The sequence below is a fragment of the Mytilus galloprovincialis genome, chromosome 2 (assembly GCF_965363235.1).
Source record: "Mytilus galloprovincialis chromosome 2, xbMytGall1.hap1.1, whole genome shotgun sequence".
Lineage (NCBI taxonomy): Eukaryota > Metazoa > Mollusca > Bivalvia > Mytilida > Mytilidae > Mytilus > Mytilus galloprovincialis.
In genome coordinates, this window is record NC_134839.1 from 55,192,866 (window position 1) to 55,219,074 (window position 26,209).

General features: G+C 33.8%; 1 protein-coding gene and 1 long non-coding RNA gene across 7 annotated transcripts in view; both read left to right on the top strand.

Annotated features, from left to right (window-relative positions):
• The first annotated feature begins 320 nt into the window (after positions 1–320).
• LOC143063874 (uncharacterized) lies at positions 321–5,239 on the top strand. The gene is made up of 2 exons (XR_012975122.1): positions 321–556; positions 770–5,239. It is a non-coding gene; the product is annotated as an uncharacterized LOC143063874 (long non-coding RNA).
• A 14,328-nt stretch (positions 5,240–19,567) lies between these two features.
• LOC143063875 (aromatic-L-amino-acid decarboxylase-like) overlaps positions 19,568–26,209 on the top strand; it is a 29,808-nt gene continuing 23,166 nt past the window's right edge. The window contains exons 1-2 of one of the 6 annotated variants that reach the window (XM_076236300.1): positions 19,578–19,712; positions 24,579–24,651. The gene's annotated coding sequence lies outside the window, so the exon portion shown is untranslated. Of the gene's footprint in view, positions 19,713–24,538; positions 24,652–26,209 lie in introns of those variants that run through there. The other 5 variants (XM_076236304.1, XM_076236299.1, XM_076236301.1 and 2 more) reach the window with 5 other exon arrangements.

Here is a 26,209-nt window from a genome sequence, read left to right on the forward strand (position 1 = left end):
GTATATAGTGACTTGGGGGAAATATGGAACCTGGTGAAATACCCATGCACTTGTATTGTGTGTACATCGCCAAGAAATATCTAGCGATTAAGTGTTCTGTTGATAAGGAAAATCAGAATTATTTACCGCAGCGATCGATCACTATTCTGTAAAATTCGGAAGTAAATTGCCATTTACTCTGAAATATTCCCAATTTTAAAGCAACATATATGTCTTAAGTTATAACGAGATTTCACGCTATTAAATGGTTCAAACATGGATCTGAAATGATAGGAATGATATCTTACGATGTTTACAATAACGTCTTGTTGGTTATTCTGTTACACCGTTCCGTAATTTATATAGTTCGTTTGATTATATTCTTAATCTGTTTATGTGTTCCAGTCTAGGAGGATTATTCATCTTTAACCTTATAAGAACATTAAAACATCGTATCATCGATACCTTTCCCCTGCTCACATGGATCTCAAACTGAACATTGCAAGGTCATACCAGTTCTGGAGAACTTTTCAAAGGACAAACGTCATCTAGGACACAATTCGTGGCTAACCACAGAGTGAGTTAACTTCACAACATTGTATTTGAACCCTTCAAATTGCTCTCTACATATTTGAACCTTTTCTCCGTGAAATACCTGGAATTTATCTGTTCTTCAAAGTACAACATTTTCTCGCATTCAACAGACTGTGCTGTCAATTACCTTTGACATTTCGTTATAATAACATTAATTGAACACATTGTAAAATTGTATTTTATTTATATTTTTCAGCTTTTTACCATATGTCAGATTGGTTCATAATTAAAGTATCAGCACCTGATAGTCTTTTCTCCTTGAGCCCAATCGTCGGTTATACTTAATGGTCAGGCCATTACAGTAAAAAGTCTACAACTTGCCTGTTGTGTCTCACAGATAACGCCACTCCACAGCTACACAGCAACCTACCTGTTGAGCCCTGCATGTACGCGTCATCCCTTGACGTACAGTAAATTGACGACAACCTGTCTTTACATATCCAGACAAGGAACGACAACGTAGCAACGTACATACCTTCACACTGACAGTGGACTACATATCGTGTGTATACTCGACAGCAACCTAACAACGTTGAGTCAACATGGATCCCAGTCATGAGGAACAACAAGAAGAGGTACAGCCCCAAGAAGGAGATGTCCCTGAAATATTAGAAAATCCGTCTAATACATCTCAGTCAGATGAAATTCCCGAGGCTAGGCGAGTTCGTGACCTCACGGAAAAAGGACAAGGAGCTTTCACTGAAAAACGTGACAAGTTCTGTCAGGAACTAGAGGCTCTCTGGACAGACATTGAATCCAAGTTATTGGAAGTAACAACGCCACCTAACGAGCTCCAGCAACTCCTTACAGCTCAGGACAAACTAGTTAAAGCCTGTAATAACTATCGTAGGCTCACAGATGAGTACCTTGACTTTCTGAAAAGGACCAGAACACTGGAGAGTCAAAAAGAAATAGATGCGTGTAAACTCTCTTTAGATTTTCGTCTGTCCAAAGTGGAACTGGTCATGGAAAAACTACACGAGCAGCGCCTCGCTCTAACAAAGTCCAAATCCACTAAAACAAAGACCTCAAAAGGTAAGAAAACCTCACGCAGTGGTAGCTCTAACGTGTCAGACATGTCAAGCCTAGCACGGAGAAAGCGTGCCAAGGCAGAGGCTGCCAAGTCTAAAATAGCCTTTGTAGAGAAACATGCCATTATCCTACAACAGGAAGCAATGTTAGAAGAACAAGCCCTGTTCAGACAAGGTGAAATGGAACAGGAAGCTGCACGCAAACAGGCAGAAATGGAGCAAGAAGTCGCTCAACGTAAACAAGAGGCTATGCGCAGGAAGGCTGAAATGCAACAAGAAGCCGCACGAGTAAGCCGGGAAAAGGTCGAGCTTAAAGCCAAATTTAACCTTCTTGAAGCACAGAAAGAAGCTGCAGCCGCAGAAGCCGAGGCTCGTATCCTGGAATACGACGATAGTCAAGCCTTTAGCGAACTACCTGACGAAAAGGAAGACCCGCTCCAGCGTGTGCAAGATTTTGTCAACAAACTTCCTGTATCAACAGCTGTGAAGGAAGTAACAGCACCTCAAAAGAAAAAGCAATTTCCTGTTAAAATTGAGCTGAGCCACGAAGCACCAGCGTTCGTGCCGTCCGCGGCACTGAACTTGCTGTCACAGACATCTGCTGTCTTACCTTCCGATACTAAGTCACCGGAAGTTACCTTAATCCCAGATCTGGAATTAGTAACTGGCATACAGAGACTAGGCCTTTCGGATGAGAGCCCTACTGAACACCAAAAACAGGGTGTTAAAGAAGCGATCCCTGTCTTACGCACAAAACAAGACTTTATAGAAGAGATCCCTGTTTCACACCAAAAACAAGGCGTACTAGAAGAGATGCCTGTTGCACACCAGCAACAAATCAACCTCACATCGGAGATAACTAGATTCCTCTTACGTAAGGACCTGCTTTTCTCCCGGTTAACAAGCTTTAACGATCGGGCAGAATCCTTCCATACTTGGAAAGCAAGCTTCAAGAATGTGACTGATGAGTTACAAGTCTCTGACTCAGAACAGATCGATTTACTGATCAAGTGGCTCGGTCCAGAGTCTGCTACACACGCCATTAGCATAAGAGCGTCGAACGCCAATAATCCTACAATAGGTATACAGAGATTATGGAAGAGGCTTGACGAGCGGTATGGTGCTCCAGAAATGTTGGAAGCCTCTCTCATGAGTAAACTTGCCAAATTCCCAACCTTGACGAATAAGGACAACGCACGTCTCTACGAACTGTCTGACATTCTATCTGAAATAGAATATCACAAGGAAAATCCCAAGCTGGGATGTTTGCTAGCATACTTTGACTCTTCGTCCGGGATAAATCCTATTGTGGAAAAACTACCATACGGACTCCAAGAAAAGTGGATCACAAGGGCTTCAAGATACAAGTCCAAATATGAAGTTGCCTTTCCGCCATTCACAGAATTCTCTGCCTTCATCAGGGAAATTAGCAAAATTAAGAACGATCCTGGGTTCATCTTTGGTTCAAAGGTAACACCAAATACAAAAGACGCTACGCCAAGGTTCACACCTCAGACGTACTCTAAAGTCAACGTCCATAAGACGGCTGTTGAACAGCAAACTGAAGACAGCAGTCAACAACAAGGTCTGTGTATCCTACACAATACAAAGCATACCTTGAATGAATGCCGAGCATTCCGAGCCAAAACTATAGAGGAACGCAAGGAACTGTTGAGGCAAAACAATCTTTGCTACAAATGCTGTGATTCGACTATGCACAGAAGTCGTGATTGCAACGCGAGTATCAGTTGCAATGAATGCGGAAGTAAACAACACACCACCGCATTACACACTAATCGAGTGTACCAAACCAAGGGTGCACCGCCTTCACCGCCTAGATCAGTCGACGGCGGGGAGCAACTTGAGTTAGCTGAAACCAAGCTAACCTCTGTTAGTTCAACTTGCACAGATATCTCCAAAGACGGCAACAGCATTAAATCTTGTGCCAAGATACTTCCTGTGAATGTCTTTCACAAAGATAATCAGGACAAAGTAATTCGCATGTATGCAATTATTGACGACCAAAGCAACCGGTCTCTCGTGGCTCCTGAATTCTTCAGCCTATTCAACGTACAGGCAGAAACAAAAGATTATTTGTTATCCACATGCTCCGGCAGCAAGGTTACTTCCGGTAAACGAGGAAACGGCTTTGTCATGAAGTCTGTACAAGACAATACTAGATTCAATCTGCCTGAACTGATTGAATGCGATAACATTCCCAATAATCGGAACGAAATTGCTACACCTGAGGATATATTGCAATATCAACACTTGCAAGAACTACAAAAACATATTCTCCCGATTGATGGAAAATGCAAAATCCTATTGCTCATTGGAAGAGACCTTATAGAGGCACATCATGTCCTTGATCAACGTCTAGGACCACCAAAGGCTCCATTTGCGCAAAAGTTAAACCTGGGTTGGATTATCGTTGGAGAAATACGCTCCGATAAGCAACATGTTAACCTTGAACTCACTACAAAGGAAACAAATCCAACTTGCAGTGTTGTGAAACCACAGACAAAGAAATTACCTGAGTGTAATAAAACCAACACCCAGTCAAATGAAATTCAAACTGATTCGTCTAAACTTTATCCCCATTTACATGGGCAACCGAAAACGAAATCAGCGACTTCTATCGTCAGATTTGCAGAAGCCGAAAAGTTCACTTCGGAAACAACGCCACCAAAAGTGAATGCCGACAAAGAAAAGTACATCCGAAAACATTCAATTCCCATAGAAAGCTTCAATTCGCCTTTGGATACGCAAGGACAAGAGGAAAGCAGAATAACCAATTCCAACTTAAGTCACAGAGAAAAGGAACATGGTACCGGATGGTCTACTGTACGCCGTAAACGTCAAGGAAAGCATCCGTCTCGCAAGACGTCCTCGTTAGATTGCATATCCATGTCGAAAGGAGATTCTTCCATCAGAACTACAGCCATGGAGTTGGATCTTAGATCGCCGCGATCTCGTCGGAAACACCGCCATATCTAGGATAGAAGCTGTGAAAAACCCAGCCTCCCGTTGGACTACTTCTAAGTGAATATTTGTACTGTTGTTATATATTTAACATTTTATTTGTTTTCGATAATGGAATAGTGATATCAGATAGACATCAGACGGGGAGTATTCTGTTACACCGTTCCGTAATTTATATAGTTCGTTTGATTATATTCTTAATCTGTTTATGTGTTCCAGTCTAGGAGGATTATTCATCTTTAACCTTATAAGAACATTAAAACATCGTATCATCGATACCTTTCCCCTGCTCACATGGATCTCAAACTGAACATTGCAAGGTCATACCAGTTCTGGAGAACTTTTCAAAGGACAAACGTCATCTAGGACACAATTCGTGGCTAACCACAGAGTGAGTTAACTTCACAACATTGTATTTGAACCCTTCAAATTGCTCTCTACATATTTGAACCTTTTCTCCGTGAAATACCTGGAATTTATCTGTTCTTGAAAGTACAACATTTTCTCGCATTCAACAGACTGTGCTGTCAATTACCTTTGACATTTCGTTATAATAACATTAATTGAACACATTGTAAAATTGTATTTTATTTATATTTTTCAGCTTTTTACCATATGTCAGATTGGTTCATAATTAAAGTATCAGCACCTGATAGTCTTTTCTCCTTGAGCCCAATCGTCGGTTATACTTAATGGTCAGGCCATTACATTGGTAAAGTATTCATTTTTAATAGTACACACCATGTCATAATCTGATATATACCTGGTCTATTCAGAAACTAGATGGATGGTGTGCCTGTAAGTTTATAATATATAGTAGAATAATGAGTGTTTTATTTTATGACATTGCTCTTCCAATTCAATTAAATTATGCTCAATAGCTGGTAGATACATTTGTCTTTTAAAATACAACAGGCATATAAGGATCGTAATGGTGCTATGTGTATCAATTAAATGGTTTACAAGAGCTAAATTGTCAACACGTCATCCCTACAATGATTTCCATTTTAAAAGTTGCCTGGCGTAATGGGGAGATAATTTTGACGAAGTTGAATCCTGACCGCATAATTTTTTACCTTATCCGACGCATAATTTTGAACTTTTTTCACGAGAATTTTGTGGTCTACACTTTTGTGCATACAAGGACTAAGTTTGAAAATTGAATTGATCACAGAGTTAAAATGCTGCCATGTCAAAACTGAACCCGACTATTCGAAATATTATCATCGGCCGTCTCCAGACCGTAGTGTCTTAAAGTGAATTAGCAAACACTGAAAAGTCTAACCAGATCACCATGTTGCGACTTTGGAACAGATAAAAACAGAATGTCTGTACCAAGGAATTAGACAACATCGCCTACTGAATAAACAAAAATACTAAACTCCGAGGAAAATTCAATCGGAAATTCATATGGTAAAATCAAATGACAAAACACATCAAAAACGAAAGGATCACTAGATCCGGGTACTTCATCTATGGCATCGAACCGTTGCTTCAACAGCCACTGCAGTTGGTGTACTGGGATTTGGCAGAATCAGCTTACAAACAGACTGAGACAACATGGCATTAGACCCAAGAGGCCATGTTTTGAATCCCTTTAAGGCCGTTACACAGACGGAAAAGAGTCTGGTGGTGCAACATATTTAGGGTCTGGACATTCCGCAACTGGCGCAGAAGATAATATTGCATTACTTGTACGTAAATATTAAATGTTTCTATCATCTAAACCCACCCACAGTGATATGACCCAAATTTATACTAGTATGTGTTTTCTCTCAACACTTATAATTATGCTACGAACCAAATTATACAGTAAACACAAAAGAACTGATGAAATGAGGATGAAAAAGTACAATGATAACCAAGAATTTCAAAGCAATTACCTACGATGTATTGTATCCTTCGGATTTGCACAGGTATATAATGTAATGTACCAGACATGTTTTCTTGGAGTCAACTGTGACAATCTTCCTACATATTAAAGAAGATTCACATTTTACGTCCCCAATTCCGACTGAACTTTTGATGTTCTATTTATACATTCCTTACACTAACCGAACGCATTCGGTGAAGTCAACCGGTCGTATCCCTAAGATGATAATAAATATACCCCGAAGAATCTAAATGGATAGGAACCACTATTATGCTTCATTAAAAAATGTCTTCCTAGAAAATTAAGAGATCATAAGAGGGCCGGCCAAAGTTATAGTCTAGTAAAGGAGTATAATACTCGTATCCAATATTATATAAACTGTGGTTAAAAAAGTAAAATCACAAAAATACTGAACTCAGAGGAAAATCCAATCGGATCCGAAAGTCCATAATCACATGGCAAAATCAAATGACAAAACACATCAAAAACGAATGGACAAGAACTGTCATAATCCTGACTTGGTACAGGCATTTTCAAATGTAGTAAAGGTGGATTAAACCTGGTTTTATAGCGCTAAACCTCTCACTTTGTTGACAGTCTCATCAAATTCCGTTATATCTACAATGATGCGCGAACTAAAGACATAATAAATAATATAGTCAAAATATAGGTACAGCAGTCGAACATTTTTAAAAGGAACAATTTAACAGAACACAAAAACATCTATCTACAAACACATGCATTGATTCGCGTGTCTGACGTCAGAAAATTATATACGTCACATATTTGTGTCGTTCAATGTTTATACAAACAATTTTAAAATTTCACATGGGCAATGTTAGCATACAGGGTTAAAAAATCAAAAGTATGTAAGAAATTATTTCAGAAATAGACCTACTAGATTTAAAATAGTCCAAAAGTTATATAGAGTTTATAAGAATCCACAAATAGTTCATTCCAGTACGCGATTGAATAATTTTGACGTTTGTGGTACAACGTATTTTCTAATTAATACATCTATCTATAATACTAAAATGACGAGGTCCAATTTGTCAGCCGTCATCACGTAAAAACGATGAATCAAAGAATTCAACTTTATATATAACTAATATAGTACAATGGTGTTGATTAGAAATTACACCACTCAAGGCCCATTTGTTTTCCACGTAATAAGTATTGCCAATAATTAAGAAGTTCCGTGTCGAGTCCGACACCGATACCAATAGTATATTCACCTGTTACCTATTACCTTATCTATTACGCATCTGACAGGCGCACCACCAAACGGTGTATTTAGAATTTTGCTGTATACTATGAGAGGCCGATCATGTCAAAGACCCGATAAAGTAACGCGTTAAATTAAATTTAACGCGATAAAATCACATTTAACGCGATAAATACAGTTATAAAGCGTTAAAATAGTGGAAGATATTAGCAAGCAAAATCGAGGGAATTGTGCAAATGATGATACAAGCATGAAAATTACCACAAAGCATCATTATTATATACTTTGTAAGAAATAAGTGCTGGCCATTAAAAAAGAAACATTTCAAGATGTCCACGGCCATTTTCTAAAATGGCTGTTTTCTTTAGTTTGAGAATACTGATTTTTCTGGAAAACTTTTCTTTGAACTTCTTTTAGTAAAAACCAATTACCAGGTTTGGTGGCTACCTTCCTTACATCACATATTTATTAAAAATGAATATTTGACATATCCAGTATTTGCGCATGCGCGAAAATATAGCAAAATTATTTCAAAAACATTTGAACCATTTACTATATATAATTTAGTGTTTTTGGATTTCTAATGATATTATGAATTGGTTTAATAACATTTTTCAAGGTTATGATACACATGTGTTTCACAATTTTGCACATGTGCAAATTATTTATAGACATCAAGAGCGATTTGTATGCACTACCAGGCAATTCTCAGGTATTCTATGGTTAAGGCGAAACTGTAGTTAATCTGGAGAAACATCAAATGTAACTGCAGATCAGCCACTTTTGGAAATGCCTAAGTAAATTCAGTGGGAATGGCCTGATTTGTAAGGAAAATATAACTGTATCGTCATGTTTGGTGGATTGCACATTGAAATGACTTGTTATAAAACTCTGGGTGATATATTGCGTGATAGGGGATAGACATATTGTCTTACTGAAGCCATTATTGCAACACCAAGAACGGCAGATTCTTTGTATGCATGTTCAAATGTACCTAAACTAGACAGGCGCATCAGACAACTGCGTGTATTTTGCTTAAAAATTGTTCATTTCAGATTATAAAAGCTAAACTCAGAATATATTAATATGTCATGACTCTGTGACGTTCAATCATTTAAAAGACTGGTGTAAGGAAATAGAGTCATCTCGACCACAGTTTAATTCCTGGCGTTCAATTATAAATTAAGAACTTCTTCTGATTTTGGTATTATGCTTATTTCATGAGTGAGATTTCGTACTTTTCAAACAGTCCATATAAAGCATGATAGCGTATTGTTTTAGGTCTTGATCGTGTAAATTATGCTTGATCGTTACCGACTCATCTCCGAGATATGACTTCCTTTCCCGAACATCACCCACAGGTTGCAATGGAATTTGAAAATGATAATTTCACTGTACGTAAGACCAGTAAATTTCTTTCTTGTAACACAATTGATCAGGCACAAAAACAGAATAATGCTATTGTGAAAGGCGATATTGGTACCATAGGATTAATCGAAGATCCCATTTAGACAAATGGATGGTAGCTGGACAAGGAGTCAGTATACTAGAAGATTAATTTGAAAGATCTAGTGGTTTGGGTCATTCTGAAATAGACGAACGACATAATGAAGACTCTACGAAAACACAAAAAGATTTCTTTAAACAGCTTTAAAGGCTTTGCAAAGTGATGAACGAGTTTGGAAATTCATTTCTAGAAGAGTCGTCAGATTTGTAAAAAAATACCCCATTTAGGAAATTGTTGATTCGGAAACAGGTAAGATATGTAAATAAACTCCAAGATATTGGTCCAAACAATACGAAGATCTTTTGAAGCAAATGCAAAACGAAGGAGAACCTGCTTTTTATAACCAAATAAAAAAGAACAACTTCCTATTTTGGCCGCAAAATGAAACTGGAAACGTCTTTGTCAAAAACGAAGCTAGAGAACCTTAACAGTGATTGCGATATCTTTTCTAGACTTTTCATTTCTTGTCACAGTAGACATTTTTACTTGGAATATTTCTTTATCCATAGAAACCAAACTGCTCTTCCGTCTTTATCTCAGGATGTCACTTGAAATAGTGGTATTAAATCGCTGCAAATGGGTTTACTTGAAACATTCTGCGATTTGCTGATCCAAATTCGGACGCATGTATCGTTGGTGGAGCAGCAATGGTTAATTCCAGGTCACAAAGTTGGGCAAACAAAATTGATGATTATGCATAATGATGTCATATTGCCTTATATAAAATCTTGCATCGATAAGTATTCAAAAGTAGACATTGTATTTGAAGTTGACTAAATGAATAATTTAAAGGCTTTGACAAGACAGAGGAAAGGTTCTTGTGTCAGATTGTGTTTGTTCTGCCAGTGGTAGAACACCAAGGGTATGGAGTAGTTTTCTCTGTGAAGATGACAACAAAACGAAATTGTTCAAGTTTCTTGCTGACAAAATTGCTTCTTAAGAGACTAATAAAAATGTGTATGTTACTGATGGTGAAAATATTCTTTGCAATTTCAATAAAGATACTTGCTATCTATCCCCTTGTAATCATGAAGAAGCAGATACACGAATGTTTGTCCATGTTCGGCATGATTATGAAAAGTGTTGTAAAATGTAATTTTAGGTAGTACTGACACAGATGTAATAGTATCAAGAATTGCAGCAATTGCAAAATTAGGTTAAACAAATTGTGGATGGGTTATGGAAGGAATAACGACTTTTGATGGCTTCCTGCATGTGACATATCAAATGCGTTTGGTCCTTGTGTAGCTGCTCTCCCTTTCGTCCATGCATTTAGTGGATGTGGCACTTTGTCGAATTGTCATGAGAAAGGCAAAAGGTCAGCTTGGCTAACAATGGAAGGTTTTCCAAATGTAAAGGATGTTTTTTAGGCTTAAGTATGAAGCGAGACACGATGTGAATTGTTTGCTAGGAAGCAGCGGCATTGTGATGACATCAAAAGAGAAGTATATCAAGGAGGAGTTGTTTTGGCTCAGCCTGATTCATGTTTTCTACAGGTACGTGTTCCAAGTCATGAACACTGGTGTTGGATGAAAATGGACATCTTTTGACTGACGTTGCATCCTCGTGTCAGAAAATTTTGAAATGCGGAGGCGAAAATCGAGATGTGTTGGTAACTGAAGATGCTACCGTTCTGACCTTCCTTGTACGGGTTGTTGTATAGGCAACTATTAGATAATTATAAAATAATTAAGCAACCTGTCTTTCTAACCAAACTAGACATTTAAACTTAACAAAGAGTGTTAACACTTGTTAAGTTGATGGAAATTATAAAAATATTTTCTACGTATTTGCCGCCATTTTGGAACCGGAAGTCACTATTTTTCTTCATTTATGTGTTTTGTCGTACTTAGGAACTTTTTTTAACGTTTTATCATAACTAACATTGGATTATACATCCCTTGTGAAGTTGCTTGAAAGTATAAAAATTGATTTTTTTTACTTTTTTGCCGGCATTTTGAAACCGGAAGTCACCTTTAGTTTCATTAATGTATTGTCTAGTCGTAATTTAGGAACTGTCATTTACTTTTTATCAAATATAACATTGGATTTTAATTATAACACACCTTTTAAAGGATTAACGAATTATTGTCAATTTGTAATGACGCCATTTCCGAAATGTGTGGTGGCCATCTTGAAAAAATGATTTTTTTTTTCTGGCCAGCAGCGGATTTGTTTTAAGTATCATTTCGTCAACCTTTATACCAAATTTCATGCTTGTATCACGATTTGCACAATTATGTCCATAATATCTCCCACTAAAACAAGATTTTAACGCGAAAAGAAATCAATATATTTAACGCGTTAAACTTTGCAATTATCAAGTTTGGGATTTATCCCGTAGATGAAAATAGACGTTTATCGCGATAAAATATCCGTCACACTGGCCACATGTGTCATAATAAATCACATTAACGTGTTAAATTCAACACAATAACGTTGCTACGATACATTATTTTAACGCGTTAAAACATCATTTAACGCTATAAATGTCATTTAACGTTTTAAAATATCATTAAACGCGTTAAAACTTCATTTAACGTGTTAAAACATCGTTTAACGCGTTAAAACATCGTTTCACACGATAAAGCATCGTTGGTTGGAGTTAAGGAATAATGTTGCTAACGAATGCTATGATCTGTTCGCATTTTTTGGAGTAGCATGTTGTCCTGGCCTTGCGGTCATAAAACTTTCGAGTCTGTTTTTTGTACTCGTACTAAAAAATCAACAAATTAAAATGCTGGATTTCATGTTTCGAGCACGATTTTTGTGCTCCGAGCACTGAGCAAAGTTTTATGACTTTAACCCCAGGACATTTCAGACGAGGAGGATAAATGAAGATATTACATTTCGTCTTCCTCTCACGATTAAACCATTCTCCTTAACAAACCAGATTTCAAAATACTGAAAACCATACATGTTCTAATGTCCTATTTGTAACAGGTATCTTGAACAACATACTATCAAAAACAAGTGCTGCAAACAAATGAAAACATACCACCACAAACACAAGAAGATGACACCAATGAAGACGATAACAATTTAGCACACTCAGTAATGAATTACAGCCTTCACTGTATAGTCTTGGCTCACACTGAACAGCAAGGCACAAATCTACTCAGTCTGAGTAGGAGCTGCAAGCTCTTGGATATCGAATAAGTTGGGAAATATATATCCCATATGCAGGTGAAGTTGGTATATTGCTACAAAATTAAAATCGTCTCGTTTGTCATAGATTCTAGTACTGAGATGACTGTGTAAGTCAAATTCGAGATAAATGTCTAAAATGAGGCAGAGGAAGCAGTGTCTGTTGTTTCTTTAATTTCTAGTTCTGGGTGATATATTAATGGAACCCAATCAGAAAAATTCGGATTGTTTATGGAAAGAACTGAAAGTGAAATTAAATAATCTGGCTTTTTGGTCCTCTTGTTTTTGACAAGTGTCTGAAGGAACTCCGATTTATATGAATATAAGAACAGGCGCACAGTTTGTTCCCATAGGAATGCCGACAATTTAATGGAAATCTCTACCTCCAAACTCAACAAATATGTTGTTGATAAGAAACTCCAGCATACTGATCACTTGTTCTTCTGTGTAGCATGTTTTACCTTTTTGTTTGTCACTATAAACGAAATATGCCTTACGATATCCCAAAGTAATAAATTTATAGCGTATGCCACCATTTTTATGTTGAAAGGCATTGTGGATTATTTCTGGCATACTAAATTATAATCCTGGTACCTTTGATAACTATTCTTTTAGGCGTTTTCTCAATTTCACATGGGGAATGGTGGTATACTGGGTTGAAAAATCAAAAGTTTTGATAGAACTAATTTCAGAAAAAGACCGATATTTAAAATTTTCTAGAAGTTCTTTAGAATTTTTAAGAATCCACATATGGTTAATACCACTACGCGAGTAAACAGTTTCACAGTATTTCTGAAGACCCTCTTTCACTGCGAAAGAATTTTTTCCAATCTAATGGACAATTCTTTAGTGGAACATGAAGATGAGCCAGCAATATACAGTTGTTTGTACGGAATTTTATGAAGCGTCGGTATCCAATACAAACAAGGTAAGTCCTCCTTCAATTTGGTGTTCAAGGTAATGTTTATTGAAGTAATGAAGGACAGTGATGATTGAAACAATGTAATTTATACTATGACATGATTATAGTTAAAGAACACTATTTGTATCTGTATCAACATCAAATAGCATTGTACTATAATGTCAGAGTTGTGAACTACTGGTTCAAAATAATGTTGATTTCGAAGACAAGCTTTATAAGGCCAATTAAAATTAATTGATAGATTTTCATCCCCGCCCGCCCCTCTGAAATCTTCCCGCCCCGATTTTTTTTATTTTTGAAAAAATTACGATTTCCGGATTTTGTTCATTTCCGTTACCGGTAACCGTCGATAATTTCGTTTCATGTAAAATTTCCTGTTTTCGTATTTCTTAGAGTATTCTTACTGAATGATTAAGTCAATATATTCTGCTGATCTATGATGACAACATCATTTACCGAGAATAGAGATTGATTACGAGAAGGGCATGAAATATTCGGGTTACGAGTAATACGCTGTGTTCAAGAACACAAATCACCGCAAGTCACACCTTCGATCTATTTTATTTATACAATGACTTTGTGTCAAGAAATTTGGACTGAATGAAACCAAAAAGCGTAAGAATCGTGGAACACATTTGACTGGAATAAAGAAATTGACAAAAGCATTAAACTTTTTAGATTGGTGACCGTATATTGAGTTCAGAAAATCGACAAACATACGCATTTTTAATTTATTAATTTTAGCAAGGTCTTTGATTACGAATTAGCCATGTCTTTCGTTTTTTGTAGAAAAAAACAGCAAACATTATCTTTCCCAATACCCATGATAGAGTCATTAAACAACTTTATGTTCTACATTGTAACTATATATGCATCTTGCATATTAAGGACCAAGCCTATTATTTCAACACCGTTTGAGTTTTCATTTTATTCTGTACTTATCGTACTAGCATTGCATACCAATGCATTTGCTTCATTTTATTAGGACAACAAAACATTGCTTAGAAAGAAATACATTGGATGTAGGTAGTCCAACTGAAGAGAGCATTTCTCCACATTTCTGCTGTGTTCTATAAAATAGATTTCTAAAGCGGCAATTACATGTAGAACAGTGGTTGCCAAATCATATATATTTATGAATTTGAAAAAGCAGCACCAGCATATGGAGTAAATGTGTCTCAATTGATACGTGACTCTAAATCTAGCTCAAAGTACGTTGATTTTTGTTGAACGAGGAATACTGCTTTTTCAAAAGTTGCTAAGACAGGGCTATAAATCAATCAAATTAAGGTCATCACTCAAGCAATTTTATGGTCGCCATCATGATAGGCCATTATGACAAAAGTGTGTCAGCAATCATATATATCTCTGTGATATTCTTCCTCAGTCGTAACAACCTTCTATCATTACCGAGCTGAACAAAGAAATAACATGACGGGTGTTGTATACGGTGCAGGTAATGCTTACCCTTCAGGAGCATTTGATTTAACTCCTGGAATTTAGTGGAGTTCGTGTTGTTTCCTACTTATTATTTGTAACTGTTGATGTAAATGTCTTTTGGTATTATGAGTCTCTGGTTACTCCTTGGTTTTGATTGTTATTGTCTTATATAAAATACTTTTTGGATGTATTTACATGATATAGGCTTATTATTATACTGCATATATATGAATAACACGTGACAAGAAGGTTTCATATGAAATAAAATTTAAAAAATAAAATCCTCCCACCCGCCCCATTTTAAAAAAAAATTTGGATGAAAATCTACTAATTAATTTTAGTTGGCCTAACCTCTGAGAATAAGTTGGGTGCAATAAGGAAACCAAAACAATTGGAAAAATTCACCATTAAAGGGCAACAAACTCCTATAAGAAGTTGTCTTACAGTTTGATGAAAAGAGACAGCTCACAGTAGGTAGATCTCAAAATTTTCAAAAAAATAGACAGAACTTGCATTTTTCCCCTGGGTTTTATTTTAGCCATGTTGGCAATATTGGTTGGCAGACAGGCCCAGGTTATCACTTCAAATTAGAAACAAAATGATGATTTTTGCCATTTGATTCAATTTTGCCAGTAGTCTACTAATTATAATAGATTCAGAGAAGTTTTTTAACATTCATGAAGTGAATTTTGTTGCTGTATTAGTCAAAAGGCACATGTGGAGCATGATCTGCTTACTTTTACAGTGTCTGATATCACATCTGATTTTTGCTTTTGTTCAGACTTTGGTGTGCTATGTGGAGTTTTGAAGATTGTTGGTTTTTTTTATTTTATTTCATTTTTTTGCCATAATTTGTCTGTTTTTCTTCATCTTCTAAAATTTGTATTCTCTTTTTTTTTTCTTTACCTTGTCTGTGTCAAATACATTAACCATCTAATTACTATTTTGCATTTTATTGCATCATGTTTGTAAGACAGGCTTTCTTTAAAAAATGGCTTATGTAAATATAACACGAGTGAATTTTCTTTTTTTTATGATATTCCTCTCATTAACACAACAAATACACAAGTCACAATTACATGTAACTGGTCACTAAATGAATAAATGAAACACACATAAACAAAACAGTACCACACATATAACAAATAAAATCATTAAAAATCTTATACTACATAAAAGTTCATACATTGACATATGAAATAATTATAAATCTATTCTGAAATTCTTTTCGGGCACATATACATGAAGAATAGAGTTGATAGATAGAATATAATTGTATGGACATGTACATGACAATAACACATTTCTATGGAACAGAATTTGATAGTTTAAAGTAAAGTGAAAAGATTTATCTCAACAAACTTAAAATCCATGAATTGGATATCTCTAATCAATCAAGCTAACAGTAGTTTTTTACTTTTAAAATAATACTATATTGTAATTTCCTGTACAAAAAATATTAGTCCAAAAAATATATTCTCAGTGTGGCAAAGAAATTATGAAACAAACAAAGATCAAAAGACAGATTTTTCTTGAAGTACAAAAACTGTAGGATTTTAACAAAAAAGGGTTTGATGAAATTTGCCAAAAATGTATGCATCTGCACCAATGAATTGACTCAATGTGCATCATCATTTTCTTAAATTCTAATTAATAAACTTTAAGTTTTTCTTGAAATAAAGAAATAAAACAACACAAAGACTATAGATGATGAAAAAACAAATATCATAAACAATGTTGTACAAACATGTAAATTATTACTTGGAATGAAAATTTATATTTCCAAAAATTCTACCTGGTAAAAACAAATAATTGACAAAATTTCAATGCATTACATGCGATTCGTAATTAACAAATTCAGAAGAATGGTATTTCATTCCATTTACAAATGTATGTACAAATCTTTTCACATGAACAATATGATGAAGAAATAAACATGATTGCAGAGGGATCATCTTTAATTCTCCACAAGTCCAGCTTTTCACAAAAGTTATCATAATTTATACTGAAATGTGTTTAGCTTACAAGTATTTAGTCTTAAAATATTTTGTGAAATTTTAAAATCGCTGAGCTTGACAAAAAACATTAGAGTACAGTATGTATTTCAAAATAATTATGTCCTACCCAAATATACATTGTATCAACAGAGACGAAACAAAAAAGTATTAACTGCATCCATATAAAAATAAATATTCTGTCAGGGTGCTTGTTAAATTCTTAAACATAATTTTGTTGGGTCTTCAAAGAAAACAAAATTTACCTGAAGATTCATTGAAAATTTATGAAAATTTAGCACATTAACTTTGTAAGGCTAGTTCATGTGTCAAACATGAGGCATTTGACAATGGGAAAACTTTAAAATATCTTTGTAATTGAACAAGTTGTTTAATGAGGTTGGAATATTTCTAATTTCAGTTTTATATAAAGAATTTGAGATTCTGAAATTTTTTTTTTTACATAGTTGTAATGGTTGTAATATGAATATTTCTAACCCTGAAAAATTAATAGGCATAGTACATGTAGTAGTAGGAGATCTGCAGTAGATGTGCATTTTTACAGGTAGATTTACAATGGATCAGATGCACCTACATTTGTAAATGCTCAACTTGGAGGCAAAAGGTTTGAGGGTCACCTCTCTTGCCTAAATGTTAAAAATAAAACATCAGAACAATAGACAGATATGCGATTGTCATCAAAATTTTATGTAAAGAAAATTGTCTATTATCTATGACCCCGAAAGTACAACATTAACTGTATAGAATTTCTATCAGATTATTATATTCAAGGCAGTATTTTTCTCCTACTATAGAAAAATGTATATGTATCATCATTTTCAAATTGTTAGGACTTTTAGTTTTCTCATGATGTAATTTACTAATTGAGCATATGCATATGCTTATCAGAAGTTTTGGAATAGGTACATGCACCTACTAAGTGTGTGTTTCTTAAACTTTACAGTCTTCCAAAAATAATGTATTTGATTTTTTATTCATTTTAGATACATGTTCATGATTATAACAGTAATAATGAAATTTTGACACATCATTAACATGTTCATGCATATGTAGCACTATAGATTATCCAAGTTCATTCAGAGCAGCAGACCCTTTCATCTGTTACGCAGTTCTGTGATCAAGAAGGGAACTAAACAAACAGTTATATGACTGAAGTTGAACAAGGTAACAATTGTGCTAAAAATAAAACTTCCTAAAGAGTACATGTATTTAATAGAAAAAAATTATGAAAGTGATTCAATAAACAAATGAAAAATGGAAAAGACATTTAGAACTGTAATACTTTAGGATATATTTAAATGATTTACATTGAAGGTAACTGTTATAAACATGATCAAGGCTACATGTACATACAAAACACTTTTCAAAAATCATGATACTAGTAAATGTACATGCAACAGTAAATTTCCATCGCAAGTAATAATACTTTATGCAGACTTCATACATGTTCATTAATTTAATTCACTTTCTGTGGAACAATCCTAGCCTCTTGTGTAATAATTCAAAAGTATTAGGTTAAAATTACAATAAAACATAAAATAAGACTACATGTAATTATGTAATTTTGTTCCATCAATACATGAAGATTATTGCCTGAGACATATTAAAAGCTCTATTATCATGATTTTTAATAAGAACATAAATTATGCAAGGTTCACAAATATGAACAAAAGAAGGTCTTGGTCTAATTTATTTGCAGCTATTTTTCATTTATCATGTTTATTACATGCAGGACATGTAAGAGAAACTGATTGAGGTATAATTGCATAAACAGTATTTTAACACCAGACTTCTGTTAAAAACCACACATTTACATGTACATTTACTGATGTATGTAGTGTGGACCTCTTTATCATGTTTATGTAGTCTTTGTGTTTCATCGAAATGGGTGTAGAAACATGTTCATTCACATTTTTAAATCATTTACACACAATTATGTGCAAAGGATGTGTAGAAAGAGAATCAACTTGACAAAAATGTTAAAATTAAATACACATTTGAAAATGTCTGTAAATTGCACATAAAGTCAGTTCATAAATTGATGTAATTGTTAGAATCCTATCCCTATAGCTAGTCACAATGATGATCTGGCTCTGCTGCTGAGGTTGATGTAGTTCTTTGCAAATCACCCACTGATCTAAAACTGCTGCTTTCCCTTGGTGTAAAAACAGCACTAGCACTGCTTGACGGCACAACATTAGCATCGTTAATTTGCCTTCTGATCTTTGTAAGTTCCTCGGCTTTTGTGCTTGCATAATGATGATACATCATTTTAACACCTGTTACGACAGAAAGACGAAGTCTTAAATTATAACGAAAGGAATTCTTTTTGAATTTTACAGCCCTTTTGTAACGAACTTCCAAGTCTCTTATTTTCTGATCTAACAGGGCTATTTGTTGACACGCCCTCTCAAACTTAATCCTAGCATCACTTTCCTTTTCCAACAGGTGACTGTGGTCCATTGATGTTCCTCTATCAACAGTCCCTGCCATATTAATGTATATTTTCTGTGAGGTCTAAGTGCAAAGATAACCTTGAATATTCTTATTATGACAAGAAATATAGGTTCAGCATGTTGAAACACTTCTTACGTGACTTTGAGAAACAGCTGTTTTTATAGACATTCTAGCGGACTGTGTGTGTATAAATAATAGCGAAATTTTGACCAGGTATTTTATCTTTATCCTACAATTGTTATTTCGCATACAGGACTGGGTATTGCGTGTATAAAGACTGGTAAATGAGGATTATTTTTTTTCGGAAATCTCTCTTGACAATAAACAGGAAGTGATAATATTTCCAATATTCTCGGGTTTGATCCATATCGCTACCACTACATTTGGAATGTCTCGGTGGTTATTATCACTCCTGCAGTAAACAATAAAACTTTGTCTTCATGAAACTGCTACATGCGAAGATGTTCACTCTATAGGCTATATGTCAAGAAAATAGTGCTTAAAATATTTATATCTTCATTTGTAACCAGGTACAAATAGGTACACATGGTACACACTTAAAATTTCCCTCCCTTGTATTTGTTTTTGGGTACAAATGGGTACAAGTGATACATGATTGTGAGAAATAATAATATATATACATGATATAGTTTGTACTAAACCTCCCCTGAATAAAAACTATAGTAATGAGCAGATTCTATGAAAACATATAAATATAAGTGTGTAAAGACATTTTGAATAGACACAATTTGACTATAGTCGGCCTAGCCACAATCAGATGTGCATTTTGTGTTTCACATGAAGTCAAAAATGAGTATCACCTCAGGGAAAAACTCTTTTGATATTTTGGTTCAAAAATGGTTTAAATTATGAAAAATTGCCATCGTTAGGCTAACACTGGAAGCATTTATAAAATTACATGCAGTTTTTGAAAGAAATATTTGATATTTTTATTAAATAAATGGTGTTTAAAAACTGTATAATTTTCTTTAATGGTTGCCTTCAAGACATGGTCACCAGTGACAGATTTTTGGTCAATGACAAAGACAACAAAATATGTTTAGAACTATAGAATATCAAACATTTTAATTGAAAAAAAAATAACAAGAACATGTTTGACTCACAGTTATTTCAAACAACAGTAGCTTTCTTTGATCATTAATCTTATCTGATAAAACTGTATCTAAAATTATCCATAAATAACAAAACTTCCAAAAGAACCCTTTCTTTTGGTGTATAGAACATTAAAATAACTTGATGCATGTTCTTACAATAAACAATCAAACTTTGCAATACAATTTATATGTTTTGTCTACGGACAAGACAAATGTATTCATATTTAATGAAATGCATTATTAAAACCTAATTTTGATATAGCTGAAAGTGTTATCTTGAAAAAAAAAACATACATTTTATCAGGTTTATCTATCAAATGATGCTCAACTTCGAGGAAAATGGAAACAAATACATTTTGATAATGTCTACGGACAAGACATTTTATTGATATTCAATTAAATGCTTTCAAAGATGATTGTTAAAGTTAAGATTAAAAGTTACTAATTAAGTTTTAAGCGGTGTTTTTTAATTTTGGAAAATATAAAAATGTACCCATAATTCTTTACATATCTCAATAATTTATTGATTAAGCCAAAATGAAGACACATTCTTTTAACTGAAATCCATATATCTGACTGTTTAAAACAATCAAACTATCATTAAAACTCAATTTTGACATAGTTGAATGTGTTCTCTTGAAAAAATATCATACATTTTACCTACCAAATTAGGCTGAACTCAAGGAAATTGGATACAAATATATTGTGGTAATGTCTACGGACAAGACAATTTCAGTTAAAAAAAAAATCTGTTAGAATTAATTGTGACTATATTTATGTTGAAAATACTGAGTTTTAATTTGAATAGATAACTTTCATCACCTATAAATAAGATTTAAGTTCCATAGCAGACAAATAATGGAATTTAATACTTGTTATGTACAAGTGTCTTGTCCGTAGTCGCTTCCTCATCTGCTGTTAATACTGAAATGCAAAAGATAAAGTTAGAGAGAGAGAAATACTTTTTCTTCATTTGATTTAGTTAATCTTTTAAGGTATGCAGCAACTGGAATAAACAATATTGAAGTAAATTAAGGTATGCTTTTTATGACTGATAATCTGACACTTTTTAAAATCCACTCCTGTAAAGTAATTTTACAAAAATTGAGAACACTTAAATTACCATTTATTTATTAAAACTAAGATATTTCTAAGTTTAAACAACACATAGGACTAATTAAGACCCATAAAGCCAAGCAATATTGATAAAAAGACATGTCTACGGACAAGACATGTGTCTACGGACAAGACATTCTGACATATTTTTGAATTTTTTCCTCTATTAATAGATGGTAGAAAAAAATGTTAGTAGTGTTTTCATATCTACAAAAGAACAGGAACTTAGCAATGCAACATTAATGTAATTATGCTTCCAGTTTACTAGGGAATGCATGTCTACGGACAAGACATTTTTTTCACTTTATTTGTATATCCAACTTTGATGGCATATATCTCCAGCTAGGGTACTGCAATTTTGATAAATGAGGTAGTTTTTGATAATGTATATACTAAAAGAGAAAACAAAACACATAATAGCATAAATTTGATTTATTTTTCTCTTTTATCACTACACTGAGCAAGCTAAAAACAAAAGTACAAAATTTCATAACGAGCGCATAGTATTCAACTTTTTATCATAACTTTGTAACCACTGAAGATTTTTTGTTGCAACAAACAGTAAAAGAAAGATGGATAAATTGTCTATAGCAATGAACCAATAATATAGTTCAAATTAAGTTCACTTATTAACTATCAATTGATAAAAACAGCGAAATTTTAAATGAAACAACATAACGTGAAATTTTGCCCATTTTCAGCGTGTATTTTAGTGTTTTTTTTCAAAACGGTAACACCTATACATAATATTTGATATTCATTGTGAAGCCCTACATTCTCTTCTTCAGTTCAAAGATGTATTACTTATGTAAAGTTTATCATCTTGTCTTTACAAGCCTATAACATAGACCCAATATGAAATGCACATCTGATCTTGGCTAGGCCGTATGTTTACCTGTTACAATATGATAAAGAACAGTTATCTAACTTTTCTTATGTATAAATTGACATTGTTTTAATTATCACATTTTGCATGAAGATTTCATTACCTTTAATCATAGGTGTACGTGATATTTCTTTGATCATTTCACACATGCTAATTGCTTGCTGATGCATAGTTGATATTTGAGATAACAATATGCTAGCCTATACCTGGACAGGTATATCATTACTTTATTTTTATTTTAATTGTGAATAAATTAACATCATAATATTGTCCTTAGTTGATATGTGTTTTCGTGACTGACCTTGCATTTAAGAAGAGCATAATATAGAAGAACAACAGTTTGAAACCTCGGGGGGTCAAACTTTTTTTGGTAGGGGTGAGCAGCTGAGACATCAAGTACCCCACCCTTTTCATATATTTTGTTAATAAAAAATATATACCTTGTCATATATTAATTAACAAAAAACAGACCTATAGATATATTTCAATATTTTCCCCGCTTATCATCTTGTTAAGAAGCAAAATAGTCGCAATAATATCACCTTCTTTTCCAATAAATTTGCCACATCTTAAACACTTTTTTCTTATTGCTCATTTTACATCTTTCATTATGAAGATATTTCAATTCCAAAATACAATACATATAAAAGACGTTTGGTCAGATCATAGATGGTATTACATCTATGGTCAGATAAATGTAATATCACCCCAGAGTGTAACACCTTCACTGATTTTAACATGTTTAAATATTAATTAAAAACTGATAAAAAGTTTCATTGCCGTTCCCTCTTAAAGGATGCTGTCACAATGGAATTTCTTTAAATAATTGTTATCATGTTTTATGTATACAAACCCTGGAATGTTAATTAGGTGCAAATGTCAAAATAGTTGGATTTATTGCATCTATCACTGGCATCAGTGGGAATACTATTTCAGAATAAATAGAGTTTAATTGGTTTGACAAATAACTGATGCATTTACGACTGTGGTTTAACCACATCAAGAATAAATACAGACATCTGATTAGTTTCAGATACTTATTATATAATCAAGCAAGTGATAATATCAACCTATTGATATATTTAATCTGAATTTCTCACCCTTTTCATATATCATAGAGCATGAAAAAGTGACCTATTCCAGCGGCTCATCCCTACCACTAATTATATAGCAAGTGCCCCCTCCCCCCCCCCCCCCCCCCCCCCCGAGTTTGAAACAGTTAAGTCAACTTACATGTAACAAGGTATGTTTTATTATAATAAATAAGTGTAACCACTTGTACCCATTTGTATCCAGTTATAAGGTCATAGTATTTATATTATGTTGATATACTAAATAAATGTAACCACTTGTACCAGTTGTAGTCATTCATCTTATTTACTATTAAATGATATTCCTAGTTTTTTAGTGGTTTAAATTTAGCGCTTTGTAAAAAACTCAGTAAAAATAAATTCAAAGTTTTACTTAGAAAATGTATCCAAACTGATTTTATAACATATTGGAACCATCAAAAAGACTTAATAAAAAAAGATGATCACAGTAAATTGAGCAACTACTTTAAATTTAAACATAATTTCACTTTTGAAGATTACTTCTATCAAGAACAGAGATAAGAGAGTTATACTAACTAGATTTAGAATAAGCAATCATTGTCTCCGCATAGAGAGAGGCCGTAACGAACGATAAATTGATGAACATGAAAAAAGTATTACACTGCCAAGATCAGAGAGAACATGCCATATCATGGTTCATATCAAACGATAGCCTTCATTTTAACTCTAAATTATGTGAATTACTGTCCTCATTTTACACATTGAGAAACTAAATTGCTTCACTGAAACTTATAAAACTTATTTATAGTCTTCACCAGTTCATTGTCACATTATACTTGAATTGTTTTTTTTTTCTTTTCTAGGCAATAAGAGTTATCTTTCGTTCCATATATACAATGTAGGCAACTGACTCTCCTCATAAAATAATAATAATAAAAAAAAATACATTTGTATCTGTATTTTTACTGTATTTCATTTTTTATTTACATGTTGTACTGTTAAATCAATCATCCTTAATCCGAACGTGAGTTGTATGTGTGAGTGTATGCGAGTGGGAGAGAAAGGCTTTTTATTTTTACTTTATGTGATAATACATGCTTGTATATGAGCCCTATGATTAGGAAATACAAATATTTTATCTTATCTTATCTTATCTTATCTTATTCCTTGTACCTATTTGTAACTTGGTACAAATAGCAATATCTGAAAATGATTGAACTAATTTCTTGCTTCTAAGTTTCACAACTTAGTTTATTTTGGCACCTCTTGGAGGAAATTCATATATGAAAAAAGGGAATTCCAAAATCCTGGTAAGTTTTTATTTTTCTAAAACATAAAACATATTTGAAATTTATTTATCTAAGGCATGCTATGCCTTAAAATTTTTACAGATGCGCAGGTTTGTCTGTTCTCAAGAGTAAATTTTGAGGTGAAAATACGACCATTTTAGCCAAAGGGTCCACATGAACCCTAAGTATGTAATAAAGTACTTTACAAATCCTTGGTTAGGTTCAGATTTGTAGATACATGTATGTCCAAAAATGTGTCCTAAAAATACCACATCAGAATTTGTAACCCCTACATGAGAAAAACAGTTTTGTCAAAATAAGCTAAAACATCATTGATGTATTACTGACTTGCAAGTCAATAATTGAACTTATTTAACATGCAACCTATAGTTTGACCTTTTTGCCAGGTATTAAGCCTGTCATGGGTGGTCAGCATGTTCATTCATTAAAAAGAAAAGTATGTCAAAATATAAAAGAACATTGAAAAGTGAAACAAGATAGACATAGAAATAATCATTTCAGAACTGATTTTACAATCATGACCAACTAAAAAATTCACATATATATATATATATATTTTGAGTCTAAATATGAAATCAAATAGACCTAGAAAAATCCAATTGCATGTATTTTGTTATTTAGAGGTCATCATGGTCATCTTGATTATAAATAGATGGCCTCTGGTCTAAAATAAGAATGAAACATGGATATAGTAGGGCAGGACAATGCATTGTTCATGGGTTTTATGTAAATTTACTATATAAATTAGATGTCAGTGAGTCCTTTCAGTTTATTATAGATAAAACATGTGAATTTTGATTAAATCATTGAAAATGAATTTGACATACAGCTCATGTTGGCTAATGCCCTTATGTTTTCTGGTCTGTTAGTCCGTTCGTTCCTTCAGTTGTCTGACAGTCTGTCTGTCCCGCTTCAGGTTACAGTTTTTGGTCGAGGTAGTTTTTGATGATGTTGAAGTCCAATCAACTTGAAACTTAGTACACCTGTTCCCTATGATATGATCTTTCTAATTTTAATGCCAAATTACAAATTTTACCCCATTTTCACGGTCCACTGAACATAGAAAATGATAGTGTGGATGTGGTATCTGTGTACTGTGGACACAATATCTTGTTTAAATACATGTGTATAAAGTGCATATAACGAATACACATACTTAAACCTCAATAAAGCAATGAGCTATGACTGATAAGTCTCCAATTTTTTTAGAGTCTCACATTATGATACTTCTGTTGCCTGAAATTGGTAATTTCTAGGAATTTACCACCTTCTCAACTCATGTTTCCACTGTAAAGTTGTTGTCATTGACTTCATTTCTGCTGATTTCCAAGTACAATTAAAATGTCTACCATTCAATTGCTAAACAAAAAATTGATTGAAATACACACAAATTTGTAGATTTTTAGCTCACCTGGCCTTAAGGGCCAAGTGCTTTTCTCGTCACTTTGCGTCCGTCATCGGTGTTAACATTTTGAACTTCTTCCAGAGAACCACTTAATGGAATGAAAGCAAACATGGCATGAATGTTCCTTATGAGGTGCTGACGAAGTGTTGTTAC